The following is a 26,363-nucleotide window of genomic DNA, read 5'->3' on the forward strand; positions in this document are numbered from 1 at the left end:
TTGAAAAATGTGTGGAAGTCGAGAACGTTATCTCGGAAAGCAAAAATGGCTATGTTTGAAGGAATAGTGGTTCCAACAATGTTATATGGTTGCGAGGCATGGGCTTTAGATAGAGTTGTGCGAAGGAGGGTGGATGTGCTGGAAATGAGATGTTTGGGGACAATATGTGGTGTGAGGTGGTTTGATCAAGTAAGTAATAATAGGGTAAGAGAGATGTGTGGTAATAAAAAGAGTGTGGTTGAGAGAGCAGAAGAGGGTGTTTTGAAATGGTTTGGTCACATGGAGAGAATGAGTGAGGAAAGATTGACCAAGAGGATATATGTGTCAGAGGTGGAGGGAATGAGAAGTGGGAGCCCAAATTGGAGGTGGAAAGATGGAGTGAAAATGAATCTGAGTGATCGGGGCCTGAACATGCAGGAGGGTGAAAGGCGTGCAAGGAATAGAGTGAATTGGAATGATGTGGTATACCAGGGTCGACGTGCTGTCAATGGATTGAACCAGGGCATGTGAAGCGTCTAGGGTAAACCACGGAAAGTTCTGTGGGGCCTGGATGTGGAAAGAGAGCTGTGGTTTCAGTGCATTATTACATGACAGTTAGAGACTGAGTGTGAACGAATGTGGCCTTTTCCTAGCGCTACCTCGCACACTTGAGGGGGGAGGGGGTTGTTATTTCATGTGTGGCGGGGTGGCGATGGGAATGAATAAAGGCAGACAGTATTAATTATGTACATGTGTATATGTGTATATGTCTCTGTATGTATATATATGTATACGTTGAGATGTATAGGTATGTATATTTGTGTGTGTGGACCTGTATGTATATACATGTGTATGTGGGTGGGTTGGGCCATTCTTTCGTCTGTTTCCTTGCGCTCCCTCACTAACGCGAGAGACATCGACAAAGCAAAATACAATACAAATACAATATATTTATATATGTGTGTGTGAGTGTGTTTCTATCTTCATCTGTTTCCTGATGCTAAGTCGCTAACACGGGAAACAGCAATCAAATTTGAAAATATATGTGTGTGTGTGTGTGAAAATCAAGACAATTCAAGACTAGATTAGAGTTTGTAATATAGTGATTTTCTCTTTTACAGGAAATCCAGCAAAGATTCCTTGTTTCCAGAAGAAACAATGAAACATTTACTGCACTGAAATTTCAAGGACAAGAATTATGAGACTTAAGAAGAGAAAATATAAAGCAACTGAGAGAAGTTTTTCTAAACAGGAAAGCCAGCGAAGAGGCCTCATCTTCGGAAAAAATATAAAACATCTACTGCAATGAAAATTTGAAATGAAGTTAGGAGACTTTAAAGAAGAGGAAATTTAAAGTGGGCAAGAGATGGCTTCTAAACACTTACAGGTCTTGCCATTACAGTTCTTTAAGGCATAAGTGGAGAGCACTTAAGAATGTGTGGAAAGAGAATAATATCTGGGAGGGCAAAAATAGGTATCTCTGACGCCTGTTCCTATTGGGAACTCTCGTCAAGGGGGTGGCCACGGCAAAAAATTTTGCACTTATCCCTGTCCTTATGTGCATACACTATTCCACGTTTTCATACGCCATTTCTCTCACTCCAGTATTCTTTCACTCTATTTCCCATCATCTCAGGTAGTCTTCTTCTCGTGCCAACCCAGTTAATTGTACTTTTATACATTCTTCTTGTAAACTCCCAATCTTGCATCCATTCCTTCGGCCTAAACCACCTCAAAGTATTATAGCATTCCCTGCCATTCCAAATCCCCATACACCCCTACATTCCATTCTTCATGCCATCTAGTCATACAATTAGCTCATTTCCATATCCTTGACATGCAGGAGGGTGAAAAGTGTGCACGGGATAGTGTTTGATGCAGTCTCCCCTAAAGTTTGTATTATTTTATGATGGCACGCATTGTGGGAAATATAAAAAAATCTGTGAAATATATATATATGGCAAAGGGACATTGATCATGTTGGGAATGGCCATTAGGTTATTTATTTATGGTAAATCAATGTAACAGTCTGCAGATTATTTAGCTGACAAGGGAAAACAATAAAAAAAGGCATTTTGTAATTGATTCCCTTCATGTATATTATATGAATCTATAGTATCTCTTTACTACAAGCATGTTTATGATATGATTCCAGTGTTAAAATCATTTTTTTTCAATACATTGATGCAACAGGCAAATGCAAGAAGCAAGGTAGTAGAGACAGTGCAGTATGTTAATGAAAAAGCTACAATGACAATGTAAAAGAATGATCGTAAACATTTAGTCAAGTAATCTTAGGAAATGAAGCAATAAGAATATTTTAGTACACCCAAATTTTGTTTTTCACATGAAACATTTCAAACTAACTACAAACCTGCCTTAATCATACAATCCCTCCCCAGGAAGGAAGGTTTTCATGCTGTGCCTAGGCAATATCCAAAATTATCACTCAGAATTAAAGAATTTTTTATAAGTAAAGATAGATGATGGTTTAGGTGGTACAGTAGACTCCACTATTTTAATTTCTAGCTCGGATAACCTGTAACAGTTGACCAATGTAACAGCATGAATTTTACATGGTTTATATTTATGAATTAAAATTATCATGGAATTATGAAATATTTGGATTTGCTATAGCTTCAGCATTATATAATGTTCATGTCCTATTTCTTGAGGTAAACATAGTTGTTTGCTGTAACAGTGCCAAAGTTAATATACATTGATATTTTGTTACTGACACTGCATTTTCTTCATAGTTCAAGATCATATATATATACATTTTTTGTTTGTACTACATGAATTTTCAGCTAGGAATATCAGTCTTTAGCCCCTTTTGGTCTGTGCCAGTGATTCATTGTAATTTACATTTCCCTAATCCTCTAAACTTGATTTGAGAACGTTTTCAGACAGTCACATCATCAATTTGATATTGATATTTCTTGGATACAAATGAACATGTATCCAAGGAACATGTATAATTCATTATTTATTCAATACAGTATTGATGAATATCATAAACAGACTTCTTTACATTACAAACACACACAGACAAATTATATGAAAGGATAAGTCTGACATGCATGCATATTTAAATGCAAACACATGCTGTCTAGTATCTACTAAAAAAAAAAAAATGAATAAATGCAGTCAAATGTAAGTTTTCAAAAATTTTACAACCATTTCACAATGTATTGTACATAGATGCAATCTTGCAATCAGTATCACATGACATTTTCAAAGCACAGCAACCTACATAGGCTTGTTACTATTTACATGCAGATATATGCAGTTTTGCATATTACTGTCCTTGTTTTCATCATGTACGAGTCAGTTAATTTTATTTTCTTAGCATTTACCTTAAGCCATACATAGCATTGTGCATACCAACAACAAACATGCAGTGCAGGAAAACTTATATAATGAACAAGACAAAACACACTGCTGCAAAAAATAAAAGAAACATCCAAACAGCAAATGTTAATACATGAAACTATTAAAATTAAAATTACTTAAATAAGACCCATATGATAAAACATTACAAACATATAAATATGCCTCAAGTAAGACCATATGTATATTAATTTTGTAAGAAGTACATACTGTATATGGAATAAGCTATGCAGTAATCTGTTCTCTTTTGTATTTCATAGATTACCCTTGTTCTGATAAAAATTAATGTAATCTGCTTAATACTGTTGGCACTTTGCAGATCAACCTTTGTGTTTATATGTATGCTCAGATTTTCGTACATATTGGTGCACAGTATCAATCTCATAACCAGTTTCATTATAATACTGAAATATTGCCTCTAACAACGTGAAATAATTATTGCTTTTGGTGCTGCAAGTCAAAGTCACCTGTGCTTTCTCCTTTAATAAGTGATGATAATTTTGAATTGCAGTCATAACCTAACTGATCCAACAGGCTTACGGAACAAACAGTATAATATTTGTGTTTTTTAAAAAATTTTGTGGTGTGCGTACCCTAGGTGGATGAAAATTTATTATCCTCTACTTCATTCCTGCAATACCAGTAATAGACTCCAGACATTCACCCTAATTCATCATCCTCAAAGAATTGAAATATACATACATTTCAGTTAGAAAGGATGATATAATTTATACAAAGGGAGGCTGCAAGAGGTTACTGCAAACAGCAAAGTGAAGTGAAAGGTGAAAATTTGATGAGGCTGTATGATTGCAATTTCTGTTTCGAAAAGTACTAAATAAATGTTCTAAGCAGTCCTAGTTTAATCTCCTTGTCAATAAATGTTTGATGGAAAATGTTCATGAATCATACCACAGTAATCTTAATGAAGTTGACCTTGATACTGGATGGAGCACAAACCTTCCATGTACTTACATACTTTACTTTGTTGCCTGTCTCCCACATTAGCGAGGTAGTGCAAGGAAACAGACGAAAGAATGGCCCAACCCACCCACATATACATAGCTATACATCTCAACGTATACATATATATACAGAGACATATACATATATACACATGTACATAAGGCATGACAGCTAGAGACTGAGTGTGAACGAATGGGGCCTTTGTTGTCTTTTCCTAGCGCTACCTCGCACACATGAGGGGGAGGGAGTTGTTATTCCATGTGTGGCCAGGTGGCGATGGGAATAAATAAAGGCAGACTATGAATTATGTACATGTGTATATATGTATATGTCTGTGTGTATATATATATGTGTACATTGAGATGTACAGGTATGTATATTTGCGTGTGTGGACGTGCATGTATATACATGAGTATGTGGGTGGGTTGGGCCATTCTTTCGTCTGTTTCCTTGCGCTACCTCGCTAACGCGGGAGACAGCGACAAAGCAAAATAAAAATAAAAATAAATAAACATAATTCATACTGTCTGCCTTTATTCAATCTCATCACCACCCTGCCACACATGAAATAACAACCCCCTCCCCCCGCATGTGCACGAGGTAGCGCTAGGAAAAGACAAAAAAGGCCACATTCGTTCACACTCAGTCTCTAGCTGTCATGTATAATGCACCGAAACCACAACTCCCTTTCCACATCCAGGCCCCACAGAACTTTCCATGGTTTACCCCAGACGCTTCACATGCCCTAGTTCAATCCATTGACAGCACGTCGACCCCGGTATACCACATCGTTCCAATTCACTATCCTTGTATGCCTTTCACCCTCTGCATGCTCAGGCCCCAGTCAAAATCTTTTTCACTCCATCTTTCCACCTCCAATTTGGTCTCCCACTTCTCGTTCCCTCCACCTTTGACACATATATCATCTTGGTCAATATTTCCTCTCATTCTCTCCATGTATTTACATACTGAAACATATAAAAAGTTATGTACTGTGACAAATCCATACTAAATGCTCCACAAAAATACTAATAATGATGAAGATTGCCAAAATAGCTAAATAATTCTTCATAACATACATTATATAAATTCAGCAAGTTCAACAAATTATAAGTACTGCTACATGTACAGGTAAATATCCGAGCAGCAAGGTTTACATGCATATCATAAAATCCTTGTTTATGTGCAAGATTATTATGGTTTCAAGCCTGATGTTTTGTTTTGCTGTCATCTTTATAAAATCTTTCAACATATTTGCACTTTACAAACTGCTCTCCAACTTTAATTACGTAATTCCTAAAATTATTCCTAATGCTGTTGTGAAGGGGGTGGGTCATAAAAAAATAAGCTCTGTCTCAAATAAAGGTCTCTCCAAACTCATTCATATTAACTTTTACACAAACCCATACTCAAAATCTTGGCCACAGTACATATCTTAATTTTACAGCAATGCCTGCAGCTTCTCAACAATTATTATAATTTCTTTCTCGGTGGCTGCTTTCATTGTCCTACCATAACTACATCTTTTGGCATAAAACCATGGCAATGTTAGCAGGCCTGTTAGATTTGCCATGCTGACCCAGATTTTCTAGTCCCTCAACTGAATCCCATGTTGATCACACTGCAGTGTCTACCTAATGTGCATGGCATCAAAGACAATCCCACAAAGTCCTTCCCCCATTTCATTTTCTTAATTTCACAGTATATTAAAAACTGACTCATTCCATCCAGCATCAAAATATATTTTTCTTTGCCAAAGCTGGAGACTCCTGACAGCTGAGAGAAAATAAAGATGACAAGAATCTATATGCATTAGGATTTTTGTAACAGTGTCACTGAAAAGGCAATCATTATATCTGTAGCCTTTCTTATTAAATCTTAAGATCTTAATTTGAAACCTGAAAAATTGCAGCTTACGAGCATCTACATATTTTGGTTCATATTCAATAATCTTAGCAAGTTTTGGGTGTTTTTTTTACAGTCTGATATATTCTTGCTTCATAACTGATGCCATTAATGCCATATAGTGTTGCATTGGACAATAAAATTTAGGCTTATAAGCCAAGCACTGAGTATCTAAGGCGAGTCAGCACTCATAAGACAGTTTAAAATATTCTTAGAAATTCATTTTAACTTGAACAAATGACCAAAACAAAAAGTATAGGAGAGAAAATAGCCTACATGTGTTTGTCTGAGAGCTCAAGCTTGACCTTTGCAGCATAGTTAAACCCACTAGGGAAAAGAAAATCCCCACTGTCACAGCTCAAGCCATCATTACTCCCCACAAACCCCACCACTGCATTAAGGTCCATGTAGATTGGGGGTGCCAAATAGTGCTGCTGTACTTGTTCAGAAGTCTTTTGATGTTTCTGTGCAGTCTTCCTTCATCAGTTGTCTGAAAAATTTCACACATTATTATGAATGATGCATTGCTAACATATTTATAAGTCATCCGGGGAAGAGTACTAAAGGACAACACTTTTGAGCTATACATATTGTAATAACAATAAAAATAATAATAAAAGCAATGATTTAAAATACTATACAATTCTCAGATTCTTAACATATTAGTCATTACATGAAATACAAAGTGATATAATACTGATATAATACCTGAGGATTGCATGTGCCATGCAGTATCTAGTGTTTATCACCCTCCATACAGGAGATACAATGAAGTGTCATGCTTCTCATGATCTGAAAGACACTGCATATCTAATGCATGATTATTTATTTATTTATTTATTTTGCTTTGTCGCTGTCTCCTGTGTTAGCGAGGAAGCGCAAGGAAACAGACGAAAGAATGGCCCAACCCACCCACATACACATGTATATACATACATGTCCACACACGCAAATATACATACCTATACATCTCAACGTATACATATATATAAACACACAGACATGTACATAATTCATACTGTCTGCCTTTATTCATTCCCATCGCCACCCCGCCACACATGAAATAACAACCCCCTCCCCCCTCATGTGCCCTAGGTAGTGCTAGGAAAAGACAACAAAGGCCACATTCGTTAATACTCAGTCTCTAGCTGTCATGTAATAATGCACCGAAACCACAGCTCCCTTTCCACATCCAGGCCCCACAGAACTTTCCATGGTTTACCCCAGACGCTTCACATGCCCTGGTTCAATCCATTGACAGCACGTCAACCTTGGTATACTACATCGTTCCAATTCACTCTATTCCTTGCGCGCCTTTCACCCTCCTGCATGTTCAGGCCCCGATCACTCAAAATCTTTTTCACTCCATTTTCCACCTCCAATTTGGTCTCCCACTTCTCGTTCCCTCCACCTCTGACACATATATCCTCTTGGTCAATCTTTTCTCACTCATTCTCTCCATGTGACCAAACCATTTTAAAACATCCTCTTCTGCTCTCTCAACCACACTCTTTTTATTACCACACATCTCTCTTACCCTATTATTACTTACTCGATCAAGCCACCTCACACCACATATTGTCCTCAAACATCTCATTTCCAGCACATCCACCCTCCTCTGCACAACTCTATCCATAGTCCATGCCTCACCCAGACATTAAATTCCCACTTAACAGTAGATGCTACAGTATATCAACTTTATTTCAATCAAATTGAAAACATCAATATTTACTGCAACGATAGTATGTGTTGATGACTGTGTCATATATACAGAAAGAAATAAATGATCTGTACAGGTATATTGTTTCAAAAGTAATTATGGTATCATAATTATAGAAAAAAATACAAAATACCAGGGAAATAAAAGTGTTCATCTGTGAAAGATGTGAGCTTGACAGTGGTATTTTCTGGTGGAACTAGATGATACGTAAAAGAAAGTGAAATATAGAGCATGTACAAAGTTTATGAATAACAAGTATGCTAAGAGAAGAATAGGGGTATAGACTTCCCAACCTACAGCTACTTTTATTCTTGTGTTGGCATAATACAGTACTATGGGTATAGTGGAACCAACTTTTAACTATTTATGACACCCACTTCAGCATCTGCAAGTGTGTTGATGTTTATGACATCAGAGGTCTCATTTTCAATGAGAGTAAATGTGAATAAGAGCAAGGTTACTAGGTCCAATAGGGTTGAGGGACACGTTAATTGGGATGGAAGTTTAAATGTAGAAATGTTGGAAGTGAAGTGTTTTACAAATCCGAAGTGAGCTTAGCAGCGAATGAAATCATGGAAGCGGAAGTGAGTCACAGGGTGGGAAGGGGGTGAGGGTTCTGAGAGTGATGAAGAATGTCTGGAAGGAGAGAATGTTATCTCAGAGGGCAAAAATGGGTATGTTTGGAGGAATAGTATTTCCAACAATTTTATGTGGTTGCGAGGCATAGGCTGTGGATAGGGTTGTACAGAGGAGGGTGGATGTGTTGGAAATGACATGTTTGAGGACAATATGTGGTTTGATTGAGCAAGTAACGAAAGGGTAAGAGAGATGTGTTGAAATAAAAAGTGTGGTTGAGAGAGCACAAGAGGGTGTGTTGAAGCCGTTTGGACATATGGAGAGAATGAGTGAGGAAAGTGTGACAAAGAGGATATATGTGTCAGAGGTGAAGGGAACAAGGAGAAGCGGGAGACCAGATTGGAGGTGGAAGGATGGAGTGAAAAAGATTTTAAGTGATTGTGGGCTGAACACACAGGAGGGTGAGAGGCATGCAAGGAATAGAGTGAATTGGAATGATGTGGTATACCGGGGTCGACGTGTGGTCAATGACTGAACCAGGACATGTGAAATGTCTGGGATAAACTATGGAGAGGTCTGTGGGGCCTGGATGTGTACAGGGAGCTGTGGTTTCAGTCCATTATACATGACAGCTAGAGACTGAGTATTAATGAATGTGGCCTTTTTTGTCTGTTTTCCTGGTGCTAACTCGCTGAAGCAGGGGGTAGCGATGCAGTTTCCTATGGGGCAGGGTAGCACCAGGAATATGGATGAAGGCAAGCAAGTATGAATATGTACATGTGTATATATGTATATTTCTGTGTATGTGTATGTATATGTTGATATGCATATGTGAGTATATGCCTGTGTATGCAAGAGTTTTGGAAAGAGGGGCAAGTATGAAGTCTGTTAGGGATGAGAGAGCTTGGGAAGCGAGTCAGTTGTTGTTCGCTGATGATACAGCGCTGGTGGCTGATTCATGTGAGAAACTGCAGAAGCTGGTGACTGAGTTTGGTAAAGTGTGTGAAAGAAGAAAGTTAAGAGTAAATGTGAATAAGAGCAAGGTCATTAGGTACAGTAGGGTTGAGGGTCAAGTCAATTGGGAGGTAAGTTTGAATGGAGAAAAACTGGAGGAAGTAAAGTGTTTTAGATATCTGGGAGTGGATCTGGCAGCGGATGGAACCATGGAAGCGGAAGTGGATCATAGGGTGGGGGAGGGGGCGAAAATCCTGGGAGCCTTGAGGAATGTGTGGAAGTTGAGAACATTATCTCGGAAAGCAAAAATGGGTATGTTTGAAGGAATAGTGGTTCCAACAATGTTGTATGGTTGCGAGGCGTGGGCTATGGATAGAGTTGTGCACAGGAGGATGGATGTGCTGGAAATGAGATGTTTGAGGACAATATGTGGTGTGAGGTGGTTTGATCGAGTAAGTAACGTAAGGGTAAGAGAGATGTGTGGAAATAAAAAGAGCGTGGTTGAGAGAGCAGAAGAGGGTGTTTTGAAATGGTTTGGGCACATGGAGAGAATGAGTGAGGAAAGATTGACCAAGAGGATATATGTGTCGGAGGTGGAGGGAACGAGGAGAAGTGGGAGACCAAATTGGAGGTGGAAAGATGGAGTGAAAAAGATTTTGTGTGATCGGGGCCTGAACATGCAGGAGGGTGAAAGGAGGGCAAGGAATAGAGTGAATTGGATCGATGTGGTATACCGGGGTTGACGTGCTGTCAGTGGATTGAATCAGGGCATGTGAAGTGTCTGGGGTAAACCATGGAAAGCTGTGTAGGTATGTATATTTGCGTGTGTGGACGTATGTATATACATGTGTATGGGGGTGGGTTGGGCCATTTCTTTCGTCTGTTTCCTAGCGCTACCTCGCAAACGCGGGAGACAGCAAAAAAAAAAAAAAAAAAAAAAAACAAAAAAAAAAAAAAAAAAAAAACAGGCGTTTATGTGTATGTGAGTGGATGCACCATTTTTCGTCTGTTTCCTGGTGCTACCTCACTGATGCAGGAAACAGCAATTAACTATAAGGAAAAATTATTATTATTATTATTATTATTATTGTAATTATCATTATTATTATTATACCTGATTGCCGTTAACCATGTCAGCGAGGTAACACCAGGAAACAGATGAAGAACAGCCCATCCACTCATATACACATACATTTATTTATTTATTTATCTATTTATTTTGCTTTGTCGTCTCCCACGTTAGCGAGGTAGCGCGAGGGAACAGACGAAAGAAATTGCCCAACCCACCCACATACACATGTATATACACACACGTCCACACACACAAATATACATACCTATACATCTCAATGTACACATGTATATACACACACAGACATATACATATATACACATGTACATAATTCATACTGTCTGCCTTTATTTATTCCCATCGCCACCTCGCCACACATGGAATAACAACCCCCTCCCCCTCATGTGTGCGAGTTAGCGCTAGGAAAAGACAACAAAGGCCCCATTCGTTCACACTCAGTCTCTAGCTGTCATGTAATAATGCACCGAAACCACAGCTCCCTTTCCACATCCAGGCCCCACAGAATGTTCCATGGTTTACCCCAGACGCTTCACATGCCCTGGTTCAATCCATTGACAGCACGTCGACCCCGGTATATCACATCGTTCCAATTCACTCTATTCCTTGCATGCCTTTCCCCCTCCTGCATGTTCAGGCCCCGATCACTCATAATCTTTTTCACTCCATCCTTCCACCTCCAATTTGGTCTCCCACTTCTCCTCGTTCCCTCCACCTCTGACACATATATCCTCTTAGTCAATCTTTCCTCACTCATTCTCTCCATGTGACCAAACCATTTCAAAACGCCCTCTTCTGCTCTCTCAACCATACTCTTTTTATTTCCACACATCTCTCTTACCCTTACATTACTTACTCGATCAAACCACCTCACACCACATATTGTCCTCAAACATCTCATTTCCAGCACATCCACCCTCCTGTACACAACTCTATCCATAGCCCACACCTCACAACCATACAACATTGTTGGAACCACTATTCCTTCAAACATACCCATTTTTGCTTTCCGAGATAATGTTCTCAACTTCCAAACATTCTTCAAGGCTCCCAAAATTTTCGCCCCCTCCCCCACCCTATGATTCACTTTCGCTTCCTTGGTTCCATCCGCTGCCAGATCCACTCCCAAATATCTAAAACACTTTACTTCCTCCAGTTTTTCTCCATTCAAACTTACCTCCTAATTGACTTGACCCTCAACCTTACTGTACCTAATAACCTTGCTCTTATTCACATTTACCCTTAATTTTCTTCTTTCACACACTTTACCAAACTCAGTCACCAGCTTCTGCAGTTTCTCACATGAATCAACCACCAGCACTTTATCATCAGCGAACAACAACTGACTCACTTCCCAAGATCTCTCATCCACAACAGACTACATACTTGCCCCTCTTTCCAAAACTCTTGCATTCACCTCCCTAACAACCCCATCCATAAACAAATTAAACAACCATGGAGACATCACACACCCCTGCCGCAAACCTACATTCACCGAGAACCAATCACTTTCCTCTCTTCCTACACGTACACATGCCTTACATCCTCGATAAAAACTTTTCACTGCTTCTAACAACTTGCCTCCCACACCATATATTCTTAATACCTTCCACAGAGCATCTCTATCAACTCTATCATATGCCTTCTCCAGATCCATAAATGCTACATACAAATCCATATGCTTTTCTAAGTATTTCTCACATACATTCTTCAAAGCAAACACCTGATCCACACATCCTCTACCACTTCTGAAACCACACTGCTCTTCCCCAATCTGATGCTCTGTACATGCCTTCACCCTCTCAATCAATACCCTCCCATATAATTTCCCAGGAATACTCAACAAACTTATACCTCTGTAATTTGAGCACTCACTCTTATCCCCTTTGCCTTTGTACAATGGCACTATGCAAGCATTCCGCCAATCCTCAGGCACCTCACCATGAATCATACATACATTGAATAACCTTACCAACTAGTCAACAATACAGTCACCCCCTTTTTTAATAAATTCCACTGCAATACCATCCAAACCTGCTGCCTTGCCGGATTTCATCTTCCGCATAAATATATATATACACTTGTACATATTCATACTTGCTGCCTTCATCCATTCCATCACCACCCCACCACACATGAAATAGCATCCCCCTCCCCCCCCAATGCACACGTGAGATAGCACTAGGAAAAGACAACAAAGGCCACAATGGTTCACACTCAGTCTCTAGCTGTCATGTGTAATGCACCAAAACCACAGCTCCCTATCCACATCCAGGCCCCACAAACCTTTCCATGGTTTACCCCAGACGTTTCACGTGCCCTGGTACAGTCCACAGACAGCATTTTGACCCTGGTATACCACATCATTCCAATTCACTCTATTCCTTGCACGCCTCATACCATCCTGTATGTTCAGGCTCCGATTGCTCAAAATATTATACATTCCATCCTTCCACCTCCAATCTGGTCTTCCACTTCTCCTCATTCCTTCCACCTCTGACACATATATCCTCTTTGTCAATGTTTCCTCACTCATTCTCTCCATATGTCCAAACCATTTCAATACACCCTTTTTTGCTCTCTCAACCACACTCTTTTTATTTCCAAACATCTCTCACACCCTTTTATTACTTATTCGATCAAACCACTTCACACCATATATTGCCCTCAAATACTTCATTTCCTCCCTCCTCCACACAAGCCTATCTATAGCCCATGCCTTGCAACCGTATAGTATTTCTGGAACTACTATTCCTTCAAACATACCCATTTTTGCTCTCCGAGATAACGTTTTCTCCTGCACATTCTGGTTGGTAAGGATATTTAGTGTATGTATGGACCATGGTGATGTGCCGTAAGATTGGCGGAATGCATGTATGAACGAATGGGGCCTTTTTTGTCTGTATTCCTGGCACAACCTCACTGAAGCAGGGGATAGTGATGCTGTTTTCCTGTGGGGCGGGGTAGTGACAGGAATGGATAAAGGCAAGCAATTATGAATATGTTCATGCGTATGTATGACTTATCTGCATATGTGTATGTATATGTAGATATATGTTGATATGTATATTTATGTATATGAGCATATGTGGGCATTTATGTACATATATGTGTGCATGAGTGGATAGGCCATTCTTGTCTGTTTCCTGGCACTACCCCACTGACACGGGAAACAGCGATTATGTATGATAATAAAAAAATATATTTCATTTTTCATTCATATTCACCATTTCCAACCTTAGTGAGGTAGCATTAAGAACAGGACTAATCATTAGAGGGAAATCATCGAATGCAAGAGGTGAAAAAGAGGGCAAATGAGAGTTAGGGTGAGAGTATCATCAAATTTAGGGAGAATAAAAAGATGTTTTGGAAGGAGGTAAATAAAGTACGTAAGACGAGAACAAATGGGAATATCGGTGAAGGGGACAAATGGGGAGGTAATAACAAGTAGTGGTGAAGTGAGAGGGAGAGGGAGTGAGTATTTTGAAGGTCCGTTGAATTTGTTTGATGATAGAGTGGTAGATACAGGGTATTTTGGTCGAGATGGTGTGCGAAGTGAGAGTTAGGGAGAATGATTAGGTAAACAGAGAGGAGGTAGTGAAAGCTTTGCAGACGATAAAAGCAGTCACAGCAGAGGGTTTGAAAGGTATTGCAGTGGAATTTATTAAAAAAGGGGGTGACTGTTGTTGACTGGTTGGTGAGGATATTCAATATATGTAAGGTTCATGATGAAGTGCCTGAGGATTGGCAGAATGCATGTATAGTGCCACTGTACAAAGGCAAAGGGGATAAAGGTGAGTGTTCAAATTACAGAGGTATAAGGGTGCTGAGTATTCCTGGGAAATTATATGAAAGGGTATTGATTGAGAGGGTCAAGGTATGTACAGAGCATCAGATTGGGGAGGAGCAGTGTGGTTTCATTAGTGGTAGACAATGTGTGGATCAGGTGTTTGCTTTGAAGAATGTATGTGAGAAATACTTAGAAAAGCAGATGGATTTGTATGTAGCATTTATGGATCTGGAGAAGGCATATGATAAGATTTGAGAGAGATGCTCTGTGGAAGGTATTAAGAGTATGTGGTGTGGGAGGTAAGTTGCTAGACGCAGTGAAAAGCTTTTATCGAGGATGTAAGGCATGTGTACGAGTAGGAAGAGAGGAGAGTGATTGGTTTCCAGTGAATGTCGGTTTGCAGCACGGTACATGATGTCTCCATGGTTGTCTGTTTATGGATGGGGTTGCTAGGGCGGTGAATGCAAGAGTTTTGGTGAGGGGCAAGTATGCAGTCTGTTGTGGATGAGAGGGCTTGGGAAGTGATTCAGTTGTTGTTCACTGATAATACAGTGCTGGTGGCTGATTCAGGTGAGAAACTGCAGAAGTTGGTGACTTAGTTTGGTAAAGTGTGTGTAAGAAGAATGTTGAGAGTAAATGTGAATAAGAGCAAGGTTATTAGGTTTAGTAAGGTTGAGGGACAAGTTAACTGGGAGGAAGGTTTGAATGGAGAAAAACTGGAGGAAGTGAAGTGTTTTAGATATCTAGAATTGGACTTAGCAGCGGATGGAACCATGGAAGCAGAAGTGAGTCACAGGATGGGGAGGGGGCGAAGGTTCTGGGAGCATTGAAGAATGTGTGTAGGGGAAGAACAATATCTCGGAGCAAAAATGGGTATGTTTGAAGGAATAGTAGTTCCAACATAAATATAGTTGTGAGACATGGGCTATAGACAGTGCTGTGCAAAGTGTGGATGTGTTGGAAATTAAATATTTAAAGACAATATGTGGTGTGAGGTGGTTTGATTGAGTAAGCAATGAAAGTGTAAGAGAGATGTGTGGTAATAAAAAGTATGGTTGAGAGAGCAGAAGATGGTGTGTTGAAATGGTTTGGTCACAAGGAGAGAATGAGTGAGGAAAGATTGACAAAGAGGATATATGTGTCAGAGGCAGAGGAAACAAGGAGAAGCAGGAGAACAAATTGGAGGTGGAAGGATGGAGTGAAAAATATTTTGAGTGATTGGGGCCTGAACATACAGGAGGGTGAAAGGGGTGCAAGGAACAGAGTGAACTGGAACAATGTGGTGTACTGGGGTCAATGTGCTGTCAATGGATTGAGCAGTGCATGTGAAGCATCTAAAGTAAACCATGGAAAGTTTTGTGGGGCCAGGATATGGAAAGGGAGCTGTGGTTTCGGTGCATTAATACATGACAGCTAGAGACTGAGCGTGAACGAATGTGGCATTTGATGTCTTTTCCTAGCATATGCGCCCACAGGGCTGGCAACAGGAATGGATGAAGGCAGCAAGTATGAATATGTACATATGAATATGTACATGTGTATATATGTATCTGTCTGTGTATGTGTATGTATGTACACGTTGAAATGTATAGGTGTATATATGTGCGTGTATGGGCATTTATGTATATACGTGTGTCTGTGGGTGGGTTGCGCCATTCTTTTGTCTGTTTCCTTGTGCTACCTTGCTAACGTGGGAGACAGCAATTAACTATAATAAATAAATAAAAACACTTCCCAAGCACTCTCATCCCCAACTCCCAAGCCCTCTCATCCCCAACAGACTGCATACTTGCCCCTCTCTCCAAAACTCTTGCATTCATCTCCATAACAACCTCATCCATAAACAAATTAACCTGCCACAAACCAAAATTCACTGGGAACCACCAATCACTTTCCTCTCTTCCTACTCATACACATGCCTTACGTCCTCGATAAAAACTTTTCACTGCTTCTAGCAACTTACCTCCCACACCATATACTCTTTATACCTTCCACATAATATAGGGGACAAAGGTGAGTGCTCAACTTACATACAGAGGCATAAGTTTGTTGAGTATTCCTGGGAAATATATGAGAGGGTATTCATTGAGAGGGTGATGGCATGTACAAAGCATCAGATTGGGGAAGAGCAGTGTGGTTTCAGAAGTGGTAGAGGATGTGTGGATCATGTGTTTGCTTTGAAGAATGTATATGAGAAATACTTAGAAAAGCAAATGGATTTGTATGTAGCATTTATGGATCTGGAGAAGGCATATGATAGAGTTGACAGAGATGCTCTGTGGAAGGTATTAAGAATATATGGTGTGGGAGGCAAGTTGTTAGAAGTAGTGAAAAGTTTTTATCGAGGATGTAAGGCATGTGTACGTGTAGGAAGAGAGGAAAGTGATTGGTTCTCGGTGAATGTAGGTTTGCGGCAGGGGTGTGTGATGTCTCCATGGTTGTTTAATTTGTTTATGGATGGGGTTGTTAGGGAGGTGAATGCAAGGGTTTTGGAAAGCGGGGCAAGTATGCAGTCTGTTGGGGACGAGAGAGCTTGGGAAGTGAGTCAGTTGTTGTTCGCTGATGATACAGTTCTGGTGGCTGATTCATGTGAGAAACTGCAGAAGCTGGTGACTGAGTCTGGTAAAGTGTGTGAAAGAAGAAAGTTAAGAGTAAATGTGAATAAGAGCAAGATTATTAGGTACAGTAGGGTTGAGGGTCAAGTTAATTGGGAGGTAAGTTTCAATGGAGAAAAACTGGAGGAAGTAAAGTGTTTTAGATATCTGGGAGTGGATTCGGCAGGGGATGGAACCATGGAAGCGGAAGTGAATCATTGGGTGGGGAAGGGGGCGAAAACTCTAGGAGCCTTGAAGAATGTGTGGAAGTTGAGAACATTATCTCGGAAAGCAAAAATGGCTATGTTTGAAGGAATAGTGGCTCCAACAATGTTGTATGGTTGCGAGGCGTGGGCTATGGATAGAGTTGTGCGCAGGAGGGTGGATGTGCTGGAAATGAGATGTTTGAGGACAATATGTGGTGTGAGGTGGTTTGATCGAGTAAGTAATAATAGGGTAAGAGAGATGTGTGGTAATAAAAGAGTGTGGTTGAGAGAGCAGAAGAGGGTGTTTTGAAATGGTTTGGTCACATGGAGAGAATGAGTGAGGAAAGATTGACCAAGAGGATATATGTGTCAGAGGTGGAGGGAACAAGTAGAAGTGGGAGACCAAATTGGAGGTGGAAAGATGGACTGAAAAAGATTTTGTGTGATCGGGGTCTGAACATGCAGGAGGGTGAAAGGCATGCAAAGAATAGAGTGAATTGGAGCGATGTGGTATAGAGGGGTCGACATGCTGTCAATGGATTGAACCAGGCATATGAAGCGTCTGGGGTAAACCATGGAAAGTTCTGTGGGGCCTGGATGTGGAAAGGCAGCTGTGGTTTCGGGCATTATACCCTGATATATATATATATATATATATATATATATATATATATATATATATATATATATATATGTTGTATGGTTGCGAGGCGTGGGCTATGGATAGAGTTGTGCGCAGGAGGATGGATGTGCTGGAAATGAGATGTTTGAGGACAATGTGTGGTGTGATGTGGTTTGATCGAGTAAGTAATGTAAGGGTAAGAGAGATGTGTGGAAATAAAAAGAGCGTGGTTGGTTGAGAGAGCAGAAGAGGGTGTTTTGAAATGGTTTGGGCACATGGAGAGAATGAGTGAGGAAAGATTGACCAAGAGGATATATGTGTCAGAGGTGGAGGGAACGAGCAGAAGTGGGAGACCAAATTGGAGGTGGAAAGATGGAGTGAAAAAGATTTTGTGATCGGGGCCTGAACATGCAGGAGGGTGAAAGGAGGGCAAGGAATAGAGTGAATTGGATCGATGTGGTATACCGGGGTTGACGCGCTGTCAGTGGATTGAATCAGGGCATGTGAAGCGTCTGGGGTAAACCATGGAAAGTTGTGTGGGGCCTGGATGTGGAAAGGGAGCTGTGGTTTCGGGCATTATTGCATGACAGCTAGAGACTGAGTGTGAACGAATGGGGCCTTTGTTGTCTTTTCCTAGTGCTACCTCGCGCACATGAGGGGGGAGGGGGATGGTATTCCATGTGTGGCGAGGTGGCAATGGGAATGAATAAAGGCAGACAGTGTGAATTGTGTGCATGGGTATATATGTATGTGTCTGTGTGTGTATATATATGTGTACATTGAGATGTATAGGTATGTATATTTGCGTGTGTGGACGTGTATGTATATACATTGTGTATGGGGGTGGGTTGGGCCATTTCTTTCGTCTGTTTCCTTGCGCTACCTCGCAAACGCGGGAGACAGCGACAAAGCAAAATAAAAAAATATAATATATATATATACATATCCTTGGGGATAGGGGAGAAAGAATACTTCCCACGTATTCCCTGCGTGTCACAGAAGGCGACTAAAAGGGGAGGGAGCGGGGGGCTGGAAATCCTCCCCTCTTTTTTTGTTTTTTTTGTTTTTTTAATTTTCCAAAAGAAGGAACAGAGAAGGGGGCCAGGTGAGGATATTCCCTCAGAGGCCCAGTCCTCTGTTCTTAACGCTACCTTGCTAACGCGGGAAATGGCAAATAGTTTGAAAGAAAGAAATATATATATATATATATATATATATATATATATATATATATATATATATATATATATATAAGACGAGGGAGCAAATGGGAACTTCAGTGAAGGGCGCAAATGGGGAGGTGATAACAAGTAGTGGTGATGTGAGAAGGAGATGGAGTGAGTATTTTGAAGGTTTGTTGAATGTGTTTGAGGATAGTGTGGCAGATATAGGGTGTTTTGGTCGAGGTGGTGTGCAAAGTGAGAGGGTTAGGGAAAATGATTTGGTAAACAGAGAAGAGGTAGTAAAAGCTTTGCGGAAGATGAAAGCCGGCAAGGCAGCAGGTTTGGATGGTATTGCAGTGGAATTTATTAAAAAAGGGGGTGACTGTATTATTGACTGGTTGGTAAGGTTATTTAATGTATGTATGACTCATGGTGAGGTGCCTGAGGATTGGCGGAACGCGTGCATAGTGCCATTGTACAAAGGCAAAGGGGATAAGAGTGAGTGCTCAAATTACAGAGGTATAAGTTTGTTGAGTATTCCTGGCAAATTATATGGGAGGGTATTGATTGAGAGGGTGAAGGCATGTACAGAGCATCAGATTGGGGAAGAGCAGTGTGGTTTCAGAAGAGGTAGAGGAGGTGTGGATCAGGTGTTTGCTTTGAAGAATGTATGTGAGAAATACTTAGAAAAGCAAATGGATTTGTATGTAGCATTTATGGATCTGGAGAAGGCATATGATAGAGTTGATAGAGATGCTCTGTGGAAGGTATTAAGAATATATGGTGTGGGAGGCAAGTTGTTAGAAGCAGTGAAAAGTTTTTATCGAGGATGTAAGGCATGTGTACGTGTAGGAAGAGAGGAAAGTGATTGGTTCTCAGTGAATGTAGGTTTGCGGCAGGGGTGTGTGATGTCTCCATGGTTGTTTAATTTGTTTATGGATGGGGTTGTTAGGGGGGTGAATGCAAGAGTTTTGGAAAGAGGGGCAAGTATGAAGTCTGTTGGGGATGAGAGAGCTTGGGAAGTGAGTCAGTTGTTGTTCGCTGATGATACAGCGCTGGTGGCTGAAGCATGTGAGAAACTGCAGAAGCTGGTGACTGAGTTTGGTAAAGTGTGTGAAAGAAGAAAGTTAAGAGTGAATGTGAATAAGAGCAAGGTAATTAGGTACAGTAGGGTTGAGGCTCAAGTCAATTGGGAGGTAAGTTTCAATGGAGAAAAACTGGAGGAAGTAAAGTGTTTTAGATATCTGGGAGTGGATCTGGCAGCGGATGGAACAATGGAAGCGGAAGTGGATCATAGGGTGGGAGAGGGGGCGAAAATCCTGGGAGCCTTGAAGAATGTGTGGAAGTCGAGAACATAATCTCGGAAAGCAAAAATGGGTATGTTTGAAGGAAGAGTGGTTCCAACAATGTTGTATGGTTGCGAGGCGTGGGCTATGGATAGAGTTGTGCGCAGGAGGATGGATGTGCTGGAAATGAGATGTTTGAGGACAATATGTGGTGTGAGGTGGTTTGATCGAGTAAGTAACATAAGGGTAAGAGAGATGTGTGGAAATAAAAAGAGCGTGGTTGAGAGAGCAGAAGAGGGTGTTTTGAAATGGTTTGGGCACATGGAGAGAATGAGTGAGGAAAGATTGACCAAGAGGATATATGTGTCGGAGGTGGAGGGAACGAGGAGAAGTGGGAGACCAAATTGGAGGTGGGAAGATGGAGTGAAAAAGATTTTGTGTGATCGGGGCCTGAACATGCATGAGGGTGAAAGGAGGGCAAGGAATAGAGTGAATTGGATCGATGTGGTATACCGGGGTTGACGTGCTGTCAGTGGATTGAATCAGGGCATGTGAAGCGTCTGGGGTAAACCATGGAAAGCTGTGTAGGTATGTATATTTGCGTGTGTGGACGTATGTATATACATGTGTATGGGGGTGGGTTGGGCCATTTCTTTCGTCTGTTTCCTTGCGCTACCTCGCAAACGTGGGAGACAGCGACAAAGCAAAATATATATATATATATATATATATATATATATATATATATATATACATTCCCTGGGGATAGGGGAGAAAGAATACTTCCCACGTATTCCCTGCGTGTCGTAGAAGGCGACTAAAAGGGAAGGGAGCGGGGGGCTGGATATCCTCCCCTCTCGTTTTTTTTTTTTTTTTTTAAATTTTCCAAAAGAAGGAACAGAGAAGAGGTCCAGGTGAGGATATTGCCTCAAAGGCCCAGTCCTCTGTTCTTAACGCTACCTCGCTATCGCGGGAAATAGCGAATAGTATGAAAAAAAAAATATATATATATATATATATATATATATATATACATATAGTGCTAATGAAACAGCCTTGATCAGGGCCTCAGTTGCCCATGCTGTCTCAGCTAACAAAAAAAAATTCAATTTTCCTTTATGGTACAGACCACACACATCAAGGAGACACGTCTCTAATTAGACCTATTTCTGGTGTCTTCACTTCCTAGGCACACTGCCTTTCTCTAGCAACATGAACAGCATTCCAAGATGTCCATTAAGTGTCTCTGTGCACATATTCAGATGGATGTGTGTTTTGTATAAGATGTCTTTCTTCAAGGCTGGTTGGTTAGTTGTTTGGGCCTTAGTTCTCTCAACTGCCTGTGTCTTTAAGCCATCAAGATCTTTTAATATTCTGTTTATGTTTCTTCTATATAATGCAAAGTTTTCTATAGCCTCCTCTACCATCCTATCTTACTAGTATTGGGATACAGTCTTCCATCGGGAAATCACTTTTGGACTTGGTATTCACTTCCTCAAAACTCCTTATGTCATCCCCTCCTATTTGTCCTGAATCCCTTAACCTAATTAGCTAATCTTCAACTGACAATATATACTCCTGGCAAATTCATGGGAAAGTTTTGGAGTCTCATTTTCCTTGTCCAAAATATTCTTTTCAAAATATCTTTCCTCCTTTCTATTTTGCTATACTTGTTCCTTGTTCTGCATACCCTGCATAAGCTAGCTAGCTGGGTTGTAACCTAAATTTTGAAGCTCTCTTGCTTTTTAACATTTGTCATTATACAGTCTTCCCTCTGTATATGATGCTTTTACATGTAAAAAACACGTGTGTATAAAGTTTTCCTATGACCCAGCCTGGCACAAAGCTCTTGTCATTTTACAGCCCATTCTCGAGATGCCATTACTGATAGATTGGGGTTGTGCTCTCAGGTTGACATTACTGGCATAAGACGGCCCATTGGAGTATGACTATGAGTGTCTAGGCTCTTTGACAGCCCATTCTCACGATGCCATTACTGACAGATTGGGGGGTGTGTTCTCGGGTTGCCATTACTGGCACAGGATGGCCCATTGGTGTATGACTATGAGTGTATAGGCTCTTAAATGGATATGTGTTGTAAAAGATGTCTGTCTTCAGGTTTAGTTTGGTACTTGTTTATGCTTTAGCCCTATCAACTGCCAGGGTCATTAAAGACATCAACATCAAGCTACATCCACCAGTGGAAAAGTCTTTAACACCTTCAAGCGTTACTGATAATTCTATGACAACATACACTTTCAGTATGTATATGATTTTTGTTCAATTTGTTGTTCTTGTTATTACAAGTTAGAACTGTAAATCAACGAAAAAAAAAGGATGAATAAGAATTCTAAATATGAGAAAAGAAAATGAAGGGCAAGCAAAAAGCAGTAGATCTGTCTGCCTAGCATAGTTGATGTTAATAAGTAATCAGTATTTTTTGTGCGAATTTATGAATTTCTTTCATGAATGCTTTCAACAACTTTGTGAAGTTTATTTATGGGTGAGACATATATAGTTGGTACTGTCCAATTATTTTTGTCAAATTGACTACTCAAAATTAAACGATATGACAGTCATGTGAAAACTTTAGGTAAAATTTCGTGAACACTTACACATTATGTGGTTGCAACAGTGCAGCATCTGCATTCATGTAAAGATTTATGAAATCTGAATTTTTTTCTTGCCCAGTTCAACATAAAAAAACTTGAAAATGACATTGGGATTTGTATAGTCTATTCAATATTTCCTAAATGTGAATGAGTGTTGTACATGCATTACTTACACGCTCATCTATTTATTTTTTGTGTTTTAACCTCTACATTTCCTTCTGCTCAAAGCCCTGCCCACTTTATGAGAACAAAGTCGGTGGAGTTGGAGGAGCTACAGCTAAAATCCCACATACTATATCAAACGTAAACATTGTGAGAAATTATTTGGCACTAATTTCGTTGATTATTTACCACATTAAAGAGGTGGTGCTAGGAACAGTGGGAAAGGCCTCATTTGCTCACATACATTGTCAGGCTCCCGAGTGTAATGCACCGAAACCACAACCCCAATCCACACCCGGGTCCCGCAGACCTTTCCACGGACCCCATGTTGCTTCAAATGCCCTGGTTCTATCCACTGACATGTATCCCCCTGTATACACCACTACTGCCCCAGTGCACTTCATCCCATGTATACCTGCCACCTTCCTGCAGGTTCAGGGTCCAAGCACTCAAAATATATCCAAATATCCATATATCCAAAAACCATGTCAGCACACCCTCCTCAGCTCTCAACCACACTCTTTCTTATGACCATACCTCTCTCTTACTGTATTATCACTTAATCAGCCCTCCTCGAACCACATGTTGTCCTCAAACAATTTCCAGTGCACCACACTCCTCATTACATTTTCATGTCCATTTCCATATTTGGAGGAAGTTTACGATCGTTGTCCTGCTATCACGCGCTCTGCCGGCAGAGGCCATAAGCTCTCGGGCAGTTGACACGCTCCCTTGTATCTCCTTTAATCCATCTTGTTTGTTTGTGAATAAATAAACATGTCACGTCTTCACCATCATCTTTCTTCCACCATTTGAACAACATCCATGAAAACGTCGTTGAGACCACTATACCTTAAAACATACACCCTTTGACCATTGTACCTTAAAACATACACATTTTCGCCATCCTAAACAGCCAGCGACCTCGCCTTTAACAGATTTCTCAATGCTACCGGAAACCCCCCCATCCATTATGTGAATCTCCTCCGCTTCCATGGTTCCATTCGCTATCATGTTCACTTCTAGGTTAAAACACCCCACTCCTCCAAATTTGCTCCATTTAAACTCGCACACCATTTCACCTGTTTTCCTGCACTGGTAGACCTCATAACCTTGTTTTTATTCACATTTACTCCCAGCTCTCTCTCTTCTCCCACACTCGCTCAGACTCGGTCGCCAGCTTGGGCAGTTTCTCATTCAAATCTGCCACTAGTGCTGTATCATCAGCAAACAAGAACATGAACGGACACTTCCCAACACCCACCTCTCTCTCTCTCTCTCTCTCTCTCTCTCTCTCTCTCTCTCTCTCTCTCTCTCTCTCTCTCTCTCTCTCTCTCTCTTAATAGCCATACTTTTGACTAACCTCACCCCCCAAGCCTATGAACAAAGTAAACATGTAGGGTGAGATCACAAACATCTACAGCAGGTGAACCTGGAACCATTGATCCTGGTTTCTCTCTACCCACACGCCTTACTCTATGGATAAAAACTCTTAATTGCTGCTTCTAATAGCTTCTCCCCCTCTACCCCTACATTCCTATCACCTACCATAAAGCAATTCTATCTGCCATATGCTTTCTCTAGATACATATTATACAAAACATACCCAATTAATTAAACAATGAACCACCCTGTCATTATCTTGGCTCTCTAATATTCATTATGAACCTCTGAATCCTCGAATAGTGATTGAAGTTCATCTGTAAATCTCGATCATGGACAAACTCTGTTAACCAGAGAATCACCATCAATCGCCCATTTCGCCTTTCCCGAACTTTTGCATTGGTGTAATGGGAAATTTCCGAAACTGTCAACGAAAGGGAAAAAAATATGGGTCCAAAATTCTTTTCGAACGCTGTTTTCTCATACTGGGAATATTAAGGCTTAAACGAAAACGGGGAGAGAAGGAGGGACCCAATGAAAACGGATGATATATTCTACCATCGGGAGGATGATCATATTTATATGTACATCGGGGAAGAATAATATGTTGTGGAACAAGTTTCCATAAGATATGCTCTACACATTTTCTGTAAACGATTGCTAAGAGAAAACGATATTTGAATTGGTAATTGCTAGGTACACTTAAGTATACAGCACTTTGTACCAATTTCAGATTACTATGGTTTTTACAGGGAGAGAATTTTACACTCGTGTTGCCCCGTGTATGTGTATGCGTACCTTGTATATGTGTACCATACCTTTATACCAATGTAGGTATGACACATATGTGTACCATGTCTTTATGTACATATGCATACACACCCTAGCCTATGTAAGTACCCATTCTATCTACATGTACGGAAAAGGAGTTATATACTCGTAGGAACCCATCTCCTGATATTTTTTTTTACCATCATACAACTATTTAAAACTCATGTATGCTGTCCACAGTCACAGTTTCATCATTCACTCTATTCATCCACCTTAGGAAAGTTTTTTTTTCACATCTCTTATAACAGGTTTCTTGCTCAATATCAAGTTATAACCATATCATACATAACACAGACATTCAGCTCAAAGCGCCCATACACTTGAAAGATACACATGGACCAACCTGTTCCATTAATGACACCCCGAGAACGAGCTGTCATTGATATGAACCCTTGCCAGGCTTGGACCTGACGAACCTTTACAACACACACACACACACACACACACACACAAATCTAGGCCAATTCAATTCAAATATATTTTGTTCATGCAAACTACTAATGTAACTGTTCATAATAAACCATAGCTCTTTCTGAGAGCAATGTTTGGTATATTTAGATATATTCATGTGACATGACAAGTAAATGTAAGTAATGCTAACATAGTCAGTCACACACCTTCACCTTGAACCACTCTTTTTCTTCTCTTCCTACTCGCTCACATGCCTAACCCTCGTCAAGGAAACTTGTCACTGCTTTTAGTTGCGTTTTTGCTGCACCATACATCTGCAACACCCATCCACAAAGCATCTCTTTCTCTGTTTCTCAAAAAGAAGTTTTTCTGTATATCTACATATTTGCTAATTGTTAGAATACTGAAATATGATGAATTATTCAAACTCTTCATATCAAAATACTTTTTAATCGAGAGAGAGTATATCAAAATACTTTTTAATCGAGAGAGAGTCAATGCTAATGAATATTCTCATAACATCAAAAAGAGAAAGTTCAGGGGTGGAGACATGGGGAAGGTTAGGGTAACTGTGAGGGTGATGAGGTTAGTGAGGGAGGGGTGAGGTTGACGAGGTTGGTGAGGGAGGGGTAAGGTTGACGAGGTTAGTTAGGAAGAGGTGGGGTTGACGAGGTTAGTGAGGGAGAGGTGGGAGTGACGAGGTTACGAAGGGGTCGGACTGACGAG

General features: G+C 40.4%; 2 long non-coding RNA genes across 3 annotated transcripts in view; one reads left to right on the top strand and one right to left on the bottom strand.

The window, feature by feature from the left end:
- The window catches only part of LOC139756114 (uncharacterized), a 562,112-nt gene extending 559,396 nt beyond the window's left edge, over positions 1–2,716 (top strand). For both annotated transcript variants that reach the window (XR_011714263.1, XR_011714262.1), the window contains exon 8: positions 1,101–2,716. This is a non-coding gene — a long non-coding RNA (uncharacterized lncRNA). The remainder of the gene's footprint in view (positions 1–1,100) is intronic.
- LOC139756113 (uncharacterized) lies at positions 2,076–23,884 on the bottom strand. Its single transcript, XR_011714261.1, has 2 exons — positions 23,550–23,884; positions 2,076–6,727 (listed from the first exon to the last, which is right to left on the bottom strand). It is a non-coding gene; the product is annotated as an uncharacterized lncRNA (long non-coding RNA).
- Between the last annotated feature and the right edge of the window lie 2,479 nt (positions 23,885–26,363).

Source organism: Panulirus ornatus, chromosome 20 (assembly GCF_036320965.1).
Source record: "Panulirus ornatus isolate Po-2019 chromosome 20, ASM3632096v1, whole genome shotgun sequence".
Classification (NCBI taxonomy): Eukaryota; Metazoa; Arthropoda; class Malacostraca; order Decapoda; family Palinuridae; genus Panulirus; species Panulirus ornatus.